Below are 11,587 nucleotides of genomic sequence, written 5' to 3'. Positions count from 1 at the left end.
TGACATTGACAAACCAAGCACAAAACTATGCACGAGTGCCACTGCCTGGAGTGGAGTTTGACAGCACGAATCTGGAAATAAAATATGCAGTCACGTGTACATTTTAGGACATCCTCAGCTGTCAGAGATCAGGGGCCGTATTCACAAAGCCTTTTATCTTACCACTAGGAGTACTCCTAAATCACACTAAAATATTTTAGCTAGGAGTTTTCTCTTAAAAGTTATTCACAAAGCTTTTCAGACCTACTCTTAGTAAGGAAAAATGACAACTCCTAAACTAAGAGTGAGTCTTCGTTGCTATGGATGACGTCATTACTCATGCACGAGCTTGACTGAAGTGGCCACCTTGATTGGCTGATAATTGTAACGTGGGAATGATTCCAAACACCTCCCTTACGATGATGAGTGACAGGTGACAGGTCTGAGAATGCGTGCGCTACACAAGTAGCGCGAAGGACGGAAGATGATGAATAACTGAATAAAAAGACCTAGCCTAAATGAATAAAGAGTAAGGCAAAACAAATAGCCTAGTAGCCTAGCCTATTAAAACATAGGCCTACGGATTGATGCAGTATACTAGGCTATCTTTGCAACATTATTAAATTAATCTGTCACCATATGCCTACGTTTGCAAAGAGGAGAACATTTTAATTTGATTCACAATGAAACGTTACATTTAATTTACATGTTGACAATGAGTAGTTTTGGTTGTTGTTGGTGGCGTTATGGCATCCCTTTTATGCATACAATGCAAAATTTTTCCCTCGCGATTGGAAGCTCCTGTTGCGCATACCCATTTCAAAACATGCAACGTGAAATGCCACAAAAAGCTGTTTGTGAATAGGTCTTAGTGAGTTAGGAGTCCTCTCGACTTCTTTTAGGCTGTCCCAGACTTAGGTGCTACTTTTAGGTCTAAAATGCTTCGTGAATTACTTTTAGTGAAAAAAATTAGGAGTCCTAAAGTTAGGAGTGACACGCCCATTATTTTTAGGAGTTGCTCCTAAATTCGCCACTTAGGAGCTACTTTTATCCTTAAAATTCTTTGTGAATACGGCCCCTGATGAAAAAGAGTCAGGTCTCAGGAAAAACAGTTGAAACGGTATCACTCCTTCACTCCTTTTTTAGCCAAAACTGTCATTGTGTGACCTCTAATGGTATGATTTTTGGTTAGGAAGCTTAAATTTATGTAACATTTCAAAATTTGGTTTTGACATTTTTCTAAGGCCTATGATACACTTTGGGCAAACAGCATATTTGTGTATTTAAAAAAAAAGAAAAAGAAATCAAAACATAAAAAAATATCAGAGGTGGGAGATTTTTTAGCATGAGTCTTGGATATGTCAAAGATAACTAAAGATGCAATAAAACTCGGTGCAGTTGATGAACTTTGACTTTAGATATGCATGTGCATGCATGTCAGGACCAAGACAGTGCCGAGGTCCGCAAGTGAATTGGTTTATGATTATCACATTGGTCCAGTTGCTCTGTCAGTTAGCATTGGTAGCTAGCTGTGCTGCACTTTAAAAACATACTCCTTAAAACCGAGGTTTTGGAGTTTAACACACAGCTGAGCACAAAGTTGAACGTGATTGCTGTGTAACAGCATCAGCTGATTCCTAGATAAACTCGGGTGAAACCAAGTACCCCTGGCTGCAGCTTGCAAAAATGTGTGCCAAAATGCTAAAAATAACATGTTTGGTGTCTCTTCCCCCAATGGAGGCCAGCATCCCCACCTGTGGAATCAAGAAACTAAATTAGTGAGAAGTAAGAGATTGATAAATGATTGAGAGGTATGGGCAACATAGCAATGAGTGTGGGACATCTCATGTCATGAATTACATTTGGAATACGTTTTCAGATTGATATGGTTGAATCAGTTTTCCCTGAATGGGACATGCAATTGGGCAAATTAAATTGCCCAAGGTCCACCCCTGGGAGGGCACCCTCCACAATCTTATAGAGATGGCCCTTGAAAACAGCATGTGAATACTAAGTGTAATGTTTCTGGTGCTTTGTGGTTGTTCAATAAAGAGATGGTTGAATTCGTGTGAGGTCTTTTACTCATTCAGCTTGCAGAGCACCACACAATGCACCAAATAATGTTCTACTCTCTATGTCCTCTAAGCACGTAACTCACGTTCATGACGTCACTCCACAGAGCAATTGTTTAAATCATTACACTAAGACCTTGTTTACACGAGCATGTGTATTTTTATAAACGAAGACATTTCCCTACGTTTGAGCCTTTCATTTAGACGCAAACGGAGAATTCGCCCCGTAAAACGGTTATCCAAAAAAACTCCGGCCAAAGTGTTTTTTTTTTAAAAACTCCGTTTATGCGTTTGGTTCTAAACTGTGGTAAACGGAGTTTTGGGCAGCCAACGTAACAGTATGCGACAGAAGTACACCAAATGTGCGACCAATGTTTACATTTACATGTTCTCACGTGTGACTTTTCAGGGTTCTGATTGGTTAATGTGAGCTTGAGCTTATCGTTAGACTGCCACTGTGGTTTGGCGTGCTCATGACAGCATGTATGTACACAGATTTGTGTAAACACATTTTAAAAATAAACAGTCTCGTGTAAATGCAGTTTTATTTGCAAACGTAGATGGCCAGATATTCGTTTAGGAAAATACCCTGCTTCGTGTAAACGTAGTCTAAGTGTTAGTAGACTTTGATGTTATATAAGCATATATATATTTGGCTGTGTTCCCTGGGTTTTTCAACCACCCTTCAAGGTGATCAGCCTCCTCGAGGGAGGCTAGGTGCAAGAAGATCTCCGCCATTTCCACAAGAGGCTCAGCAGCTGCCATTCTGGCCATGAGCACACTCATGTTCATGGAGAGCTGGTTCATCTGTTGCTTCATGTTCTCCATTAAAGTTAGCATGTGGAGGTCAGCAGCTACAAAAACAACACGCCATTTAGAGACGTGATATGAATTCTAAAAGCAGACAACACAAAAAATACTACATCATTTAATTAAAATATTTTTTTTTCTTTTAGAAGCATTGGTTTTAATGTTAACTCTGAGTGAGTTTCTCAATTTTAAATATCCCTATTGGTTCAAATTATCCGTATTTTTTATTGATATGGTTCAACATTGACTCAACATTGTGCAAGCATACTGTATGTTAAGCAGTTAATGCTATGTCTGCGCAATAATTCCCTTACGTGTACAGACAATTAAGTCCTTCCCAGAACGCCCCATATTCAGGCTGGGTATAAATATTTCAGCGGCTCTCTCTCTGTAACTACACAGATCTGTGCAAATCTATCCAGTATTCCAGTGGCTCTCTCTCTGTAACTAGGCAGATCTATCTGTCCAGTATTTCAGTGGCTCTCTCTCTGTAACTAGGCAGATCTATCTGTCCAGTATGTCAGTGGCTCTCTCTCTGTAACTAGGCAGATCTATCTGTCCAGTATTTCAGTGGCTCTCTCTCTCTGTAACTACACAGATCTGTGCACATCTGTCCAGTAGCTTGCCGCTGACATTCCTCTATGACTTTCTTTGCGATTTGACCCATTCCTGACCTGATGCTGCGGTCTATGTCAACATCTAGCTGGCTTTGTGATTCTGTGAGGAGCTGTAATCACACACACACACACACACACACACACACACACACACACACACACATCTTAGCCCAGGATATTCTTCAAGGGCCTCCATAGCTGAATGAGTTTGCAAGTATTTTCTCCTCTCTACTCGTGTGCGGATCATTTTGTCTTGGCAGGATGGATAAATTGGGATGTTTCTTAAGGCATTCTGCCTTTTCCTGGTGACACCTGAGGCTGGCTGCATCCTCTCAGTGTTTCCCATACATTGACTTATTTGTGGCAGCCCACCACAATATCAACATTGACCACCACACAATGATTTTCCAGGTTGTACTAAATTGAGCATCATAACCACGCTGCACTAATTTGTTAAAAAAAAAACTGTTGCATTCAAGTTAATTCTGCAAACCTACCACCACAAATACAATTCAATTCTCTGGGAAACACTGCCTCTCCTTGCACACTGGCTGTCTGATTACTCGGTCCAGTCTGCAAATGATAAAAAAAAAGGCACATTTAATGCAAAGTACTATGGAATCAAATAGTTTCAGATTGGTTCTGAGAGGTCCTATGCAAGGAGAATGGCTGCTTAGAAGCAATATTGGACCCATGACGATCCTGAATGTCAATGTTGGACCCATGACGATCCTGAATGTTAATGTTGGACCCATGACGATCCTGAATGTTAATGTTGGACCCATGACGATCCTGAATGTTAATGTTGGACCCATGACGATCCTGAATGTTAATGTTGGACCCATGACGATCCTGAATGTTAATGTTGGACCCATGACGATCCTGAATGTTAATGTTGGACCCATGACGATCCTGAATGTTAATGTTGGACCCATGACGATCCTGAATGTTAATGTTGGACCCATGACGATCCTGAATGTTAATGTTGGACCCATGACGATCCTGAATGTTAATGGGTGAGTCTGGCGTAAATTGACCCATAGTCCTGTTGTATAAGCTCACCACATGCAGGTTAAAGCAGACCCATGGGGCAGTTAGCAGTCAGCACTGTCCCCATGGGTCTGCTTTAAGCTTCCTGTCCAAAACTTGGCCTATGTCGTTGCAAATTGTCTCATTATTTTTCCTATGGGCTGCATGTGGTGAGCTTGAACAACAGGACTATGAGTCAATTTACACCAGACTTACACACTTTAAGGAAAATAACTCACGGCTGTTGTAGGCGGGAAGCTACGCGGGCCTTACCATGCACCACATACAATCCAACTTTTTTTGAAAGGTCTGAATCAGAATGTTAAAAGAACCATATGCAAGATTGTGGCCAAAACTGGTACTGCAATCACTTTCGAATTACTGTAGAGTGGTGTATCCCCTCCCCCTCCCTCCTGACTCATGCCGAAACACTACTGACTTTGTGATTAGTAGATAGGTAGAGGGTGGCGCATCAGGCCAAAACACAACATGACATGACAAAACACAACATCAACATCAGTTGAGGGCTGCAACTTCACTTTTTAAAATGAAGTTTATCCATGTAAACACGATATGACGTCACAACTGAAAAGTATAAATAATGATTATCTTACATAGCCTTTGCCGGTCTGATCTTGCAGAAAGTAATATTTTGAAACCAGTGCAGAGCAGGCGTCATTGTATTGTTTGCTTGAGGGATGCATGCAGACATAATTAAGTTTGAGTAAGTATACTGTACCTATATTATTATATATGTGCCAAAAAAAACTGACAGAGTTTACAGTGGTGGATTATAGCCTATTGGTGCTGACATACATGCAATAACACACTGCGTCAACCAGCTTCCATTACATTTTTATCATCGGAGTTTGGCTCTGATGTGTCACATGTCAGTGACTGCTTCATGCCTTGCCAGGCTGACAGGAAGTCACCTAAAAGCACATTTACATAGGTAAATCACCGACATTAATTTTGACTCGAGATGTAAACAAAATAGTTACTACTGGCTAATGGGAGACACCGTACAAGGTAATAATAACAACTAGGTGACTCAAAAATGTATAGCATATGTTTTCAGTAATCTCACAGGATGTTTCGACCAGTTCAGGCCTGCAAACTTCTGCCGCTTTATTGATCCGTTCGACACTTGTTTAATTTGGCCAGAAAGCAATTCCGTCGTTATACCAGGACTGGGGCACCACAGACACACCCTGACAAAAATCAAATATCTCTTACGTAGGTCTAGGTGTCCTTTTGCCTCCACCAACTCCCGTTACGTTTTCATATCCGTGAGCCCCCATGTACAGTACATGCCCACAGAGTGTAGGCTGTAGCTGCTGGAACTGCTAACGAGAGCGAGGTGAAAACGCTTGTATTTGTTTTGTTTTGTTTTGTACTGACTCTGTGACCTTGAGAAACAGAGATCTTTGTGACATCTTTCGGATCAGATTTCCCCTTTAAAGCCTGGTGGTTTGTGTGGACATTTTCTAAATCATTCTCTTAAGCAAGATGTACGTTGTCAGTCAGGTTCACCAAAATGGGCGAAGGAGCTGAAGGGGGAGCTAAAACGGCAACGAACAACACAAGTCGAGTCTGGTGAGACATGTTGTGACATGTTTGATCCTCCCAAAAAACGAACAGTACGAATCAAATCATCTGCAGTGTTCCCCAGAGAATTGTCAGAGTTTACAGTGGTGGATTATAGCCTATTGGTGCTGACATGCATGCAATAACGCACTTTGTGCTTGCATTGAGTAATGTCCCAATATCAGAGTCCAAACACAACCAACAAACCTATGCCCTTGGTGTGTTTTGGCATAATGTAATGGTTTAAGGCAATTAAGTTGATGTTTTCTGCATAGGTGGTTGTGAACAGTGATGATGATGAGGAGGACGGCATCCCTCAGGAGTCTCAGCGGCTAGGGGCAGTGCCTGACGTTTTTATTGAGATGTATGAGGAAACTAGCCTGGGAAACCAGACCCTGGAATCTTTCAGATTAAGGGTCTGGCCACGAGTAATGAAAATGGCCCAATTTGAGGGGCGGCACCAAGCATGCATTTGAAACTCTCACTGCACGCAGTTGGATAACGCTACGACCAATCACAACAATTCACGGTGTGACGTATCCAGTTCTTGCAAAGGAACGATTTGAGGGCGATTTTCTGCTCCTCTTTTAGTTGAAAAGCCAAATCTAAATCCTTTATTGTAGCGGCCAAAGCCGTTTCAAACAACTGGTGTTCATCGGTAGCCATCTTGCAATGTTTTCTAGATGATTCCGGACGTCGCAGCACTGTCGTCATCAGTGCAGCTCGCCTTTGTCCCGCCTACACCGATTTGATTGGTCCCTCTCGCTCGAGAGATAGAAGAAATTTGGATCATTGCTCGTGGCCAGAGTATCTTGCGGGCACAATTCAAATTGTGCTCTCGTGAGAACTCTGGATTTCCAGGGTATGAGGAAACTGTAATGGCTCTGAAAGATGGGTGGGTGCATAATATGTATGCTAATGATGCCAGGATAATCTCTGCCACCACCTGGACCCTCCTATACACCTGTAGCCATTGTCAATGAGCTCATTAAGTGAATTTAAGACATGGGGAAAGTGGTTGAGCACTGCTCTCCTATGCCCACATCCACGGCTGAAGTGCCCTTGAGCAAGGCACCTAACCCCTCACTGCTCCCTGAACGACACAATTTTGGACAGCAACTTTAAGCTGAAGACAGGCAAGCTGCACGGTCCGGCTCATCCAAACCACACACTGCGTGAAACAAACACTATCATGGAATTTGGACATCACAATAAATGAGGATACCCATAAATAATCAGCACTGATAAGAGGTTTAACCCATTTACTCCTAAAATGCCTGCTAAAAACGCCTATAGAATCCTATGGCATTCTAGACTAAATAACCTTATTTCCTGAGTGTTTTCTGAAAACATTGTCAACGTCTACCAAAATTTAATATCTAAGCCTCTGTAGCACCTAGAAACATGAAATAAAAAGCATGCTGCGCTATGCAGCATCCAGCGGGAGGGTCAATGTTGCGCTACGCAGCATCCAGCGGGAGGGTCAATGTTGCGTCATGCAACATCCAGCACGAATGGGTTAATTGACAGAAATTAATTTTGTATGTGTAGACTATCATCTAGAAACTACAACAGAATCTTTCTTAGCAGCCCATGGTTCTCAAAGCTGCTGTAACCTACTGGGGTTAGAGAGTCTGTCTGGCGATGTGGGTGGCACCCTCACCTCCTGTCTTAAATACTGATCCAGTAACAGGAGATAGATATCATCACCTTTAGTTTCGTCTCTGGTCAAAACGTGTGTCATATTCTTAGCATATAAGCTTTGTCCGCATTAGATTGTAATCTGTACCAGGCATTAACAAACACCAATGCCCTTGCTGTGCATAAAGCCACTAAATTATGCGTGTGCTTACTGCGCTACACTCAAAACTTAATTTAGTGTCTCTCCCTCTCAAAATTTTTGACAGAAGTAGATTTCATGTTGTTTCATGGTTGATGAAGTGTGGACTAACTGCTCAATTGTGTCCTATAAAACGCTAACCACGTTAGCTAAAATGACATCTCGACATGACGAGTATAGCCTAGTCTGGATGTTATGAAATGTTTCAACGTGATAGCTCGTCCTCATTCATTGACTGACGGCAGGCGGCATTTACAGACACTGTTTTTGATGTGATTTAACATAATATTTTGATAGAACGGGTTGCACAATCTGCATATGATTAGGGAAGTGAGTACTGCGTAAACGAAAGTAATATTTTGACTGTGCCCAGGGCCCCTTACTGGTCCCGTGCCCTAGTTGCCCTAATTGTTAATCCGGCCCTGACTAGCAGTGACACTGGCAGTGAAGGGATGGTATGACTGAAACCTTAAACCCATTTGTGCAGGCCCCCCAGGATTTTATGATCTTGCATGTTCACCAATTCATGCAAATTCAGGGATTGTAATATATTTTTTCATTTGCGGGTTGTAATATGCAATAAATGTGAATACACTGTAGAAACGGCTTATAAAACCAAGTATTTATTTTCAAAAGTGAAACAAAAAAATCTAGTTATGTATCTAGAATATGTAGTTAGGTATTGTTTTCAGTATGAAAGACTAACCTAGGGCTTTTATTGTAGAATCATTTGACTTCATTTAGGAGTTTGATTATCATTATGCAAACAAGCAAATGTGACAGGGCAAGACCAAATTGAGACAAAATTGGGGGAGGCGCACCAATTTATCCATCAGGTGTTCACCATTCAGAAACACGCATGCCTTTTAAAGAACACGCATGCCTTTTAAAGAACACGCATGCCTTTTAAAGAACACACATGCCCTTTAAAGAACACGCATGCCCTTTAAAGAATACGCATGCCTTTTAAAGAACACGCATGACGCATGCCTTTTAAAGAACACGCATGCCCTTTAAAGAACACGCATGCCCTTTAAAGAACACGCATGCCTTTTAAAGAACACGCATGCCCTTTAAAGAACACGCATGCCCTTTAAAAGCAGCAGTGTTGTGGGCTTGAACAAGGCTGCAGCTCACCTTTGTGACGTGTAGTCTGGCCGTCTTTTGAGGAAGTTCATCAAGGATCCCCAACAGTGGGAACTCGGCTGGGTGATTTGTTTCACCCTCCCGTGGTAAAGGGTGTCCCATTGGAGGAGCACTTCCGGGTTGTGTCGAAACGCATCGCCTGTACACAATGTGGTAGTGACACACACACACACAGTAGGCTGACCTGTACACAATGTGGTAGTGACACACACACACACACACAGTAGGCTGACCTGTACACAATGTGGTAGTGACACACACACACACACACAGGGAGTTGGTCGGCTGCTGCTTTGCTGCCTTCACTTCGCCGCTCTGCTTAGTGCCTTCACTTCGCCACTCTGCTTAGTGCCTTCACTTCGCCGCTCTGCTTAGTGCCTTCACTTCGCCGCTCTGCTTAGTGCCGGTCAGAAACTTCAGGCTGGCCGTCCTCGCTGTTCGCTTACCGGGCTGGGATAATTGGTCTCGGCCGCACCACTGACTGGGCCTGCTACTACCTCTCGTTGCTCATAGGCTACCGCTTGTCTACTGCTGGGCGAACAGTGTGCTTGTTGCTTGCGATGTGTTTGTTGTCTGGGTGAGTCTGTGTATGTGTGTGATTGAAGAGTGGTTGAAGTGAGAGTGTGTGAGTTTTGTTTAAACTTATGTTAGTTTTATTTGTGGGACATGTAATCAGTACTGGCTTCCAGTACTGGTAAATTCCAACTTTTGCCTATGGAGGCTCATTTGCTGCTGTCATACTGATTCTGTGAGTTCCTTTTAACTATGCTGTGTTTTTACCTGTCTGTGTGTACTTAATACAATTCATGTATTTGAGGAAGCCTGCATCTCTTGCCCCATCCATTCATTTGAGTGACCTGTTGTGGGGAACCCAGTAGATTGCTTGGGGAAATTAAATAGGTTCCGAATTGGATTAGTGGCTTAGTCCTGCCACACAAATTTGGCTGCCAGAAATAAGTAAATCTCGTAAAAATCAAAATGATCTATGTAAGTCTCTTTATAGCAAAAACAATACCAACTAACTTTTAATTGTCTGCTGTGTAGAATTTCTGCCTTATTTGCCAAATCTTTGTTATGATTGGGTGCAATAAGCATACAAAAAAATCTTAAAAGATGCTGGAATTACTGATTGTGTTAAAACACTTGAAGCCAAGACACGTGCCAACCTGCCCTATAGAGAAGTGTTTGTAACGTACCTTTTATCTTAATCTGCTTGTGTGTTTTCACAGATATCATTGGGCAACTCATCAGTGCAAGTCCCAAAACGTCTCTGTCAAAGGCTGAGTGGGAGGAGGATGTCCCTCTTCACACAGGAACTGCCCACGTTGGTGTTTGGGAGGGAAACTTTGGCTAAGGCAACCCTCACAGGGAAAGGGAAAAAGGGCGAGCTGAAGGAGCAGCTTGAGCCAGAAAAAAACAACGCAATTATGGGTACAGTAATGACATAATTATGAATGTAAATCCATTGTCGTGATTAATTGACAAATCCATTATCATCAATGATTGTATTTCAATATTATTTCATGAATTCATGCCCATGTCTCTTTCCTGTTTTCACAGATGCGGTGAGGGAGCGATTCCCCACAGAGGTGACCGGAATCTGTGCACTTTTATGGAAGAAGTGCAACAATGAGAGCTACAAGGCCATATCTAATAATTAGAGTTAGATGTTGTTCGTTGAAGTTAAAGGCTGTTTGCTGGTGCTGTGCAATATCTGCTTTTGAATTAGTGAACCATCTTTCTTGTGAGTGTGTTGTTTTCCCCTCCGGCAGCTATGGCACAGTGTGGTGATGTGTAATTGTGTTCCTGTGTCATTATTAACGTTATATGTCCTTTGCTTGAATTATGTATTTTTGTAATTCGCTTGTAAAAGTTCCCTTTCTGAAATTAGATTTGTAATCTGTTGATGTTATGCACTTGAAATTAATTGTAATATAATACACTTCAAGTATAGTAGCAACGTTTATGCCTAAGTATAACAAATTGGGAATAAAAGTACAGATGAAAGATACTTAAAACACAGCTATTTTCTATAAAAAGCAAAATGTCATGTTGTGTCGAGCCTTCTTAGAGTTAAAAATAGAGATACAAATGATCTCATGAAAATAGTAGTGCCTGATAGAGCTGTCAACCTTTCTCCATAATCCCATTTGAATTTCATTCATTATTATTTTTATTAATTGAATTATATTAGAATTTTTAGTGCTGAATGAATGTTCATACCACGACCACTTAATTGTATGGCTGTTAGATCACGCCAAATTAGCAAACATTTCCTGAATTATTTTTCCCTAGCGATTCCCTAGCCAGCGATTCCATGACTATGCCTATCAGACAAGTGACAAAAGTACCGGACATAGAGGAGGGAGGCAAAAACCTGGTAGGCTCATTTTTGCCTACTTTAGCTGCGGTTTCTCACCCTCGGACTGTTTACCATACCTAGCTTGTCAGGGTATAGCATTATCAGACGTGCCCTCAGGCTGCGCGTTGTCAAGTGATATTTAATT

This window comes from Alosa pseudoharengus, unplaced genomic scaffold, assembly GCF_046254945.1.
Source record: "Alosa pseudoharengus isolate Yale_2024_CS ecotype anadromous, Long Island Sound unplaced genomic scaffold, YU_APseudo_1.1 YU_APseudo_1.1_scf_1, whole genome shotgun sequence".
NCBI classification, from domain to species: Eukaryota; Metazoa; Chordata; class Actinopteri; order Clupeiformes; family Clupeidae; genus Alosa; species Alosa pseudoharengus.
The sequence above is the reverse complement of the archived record's forward strand: the minus strand, read 5'-3'. Positions refer to the sequence as shown.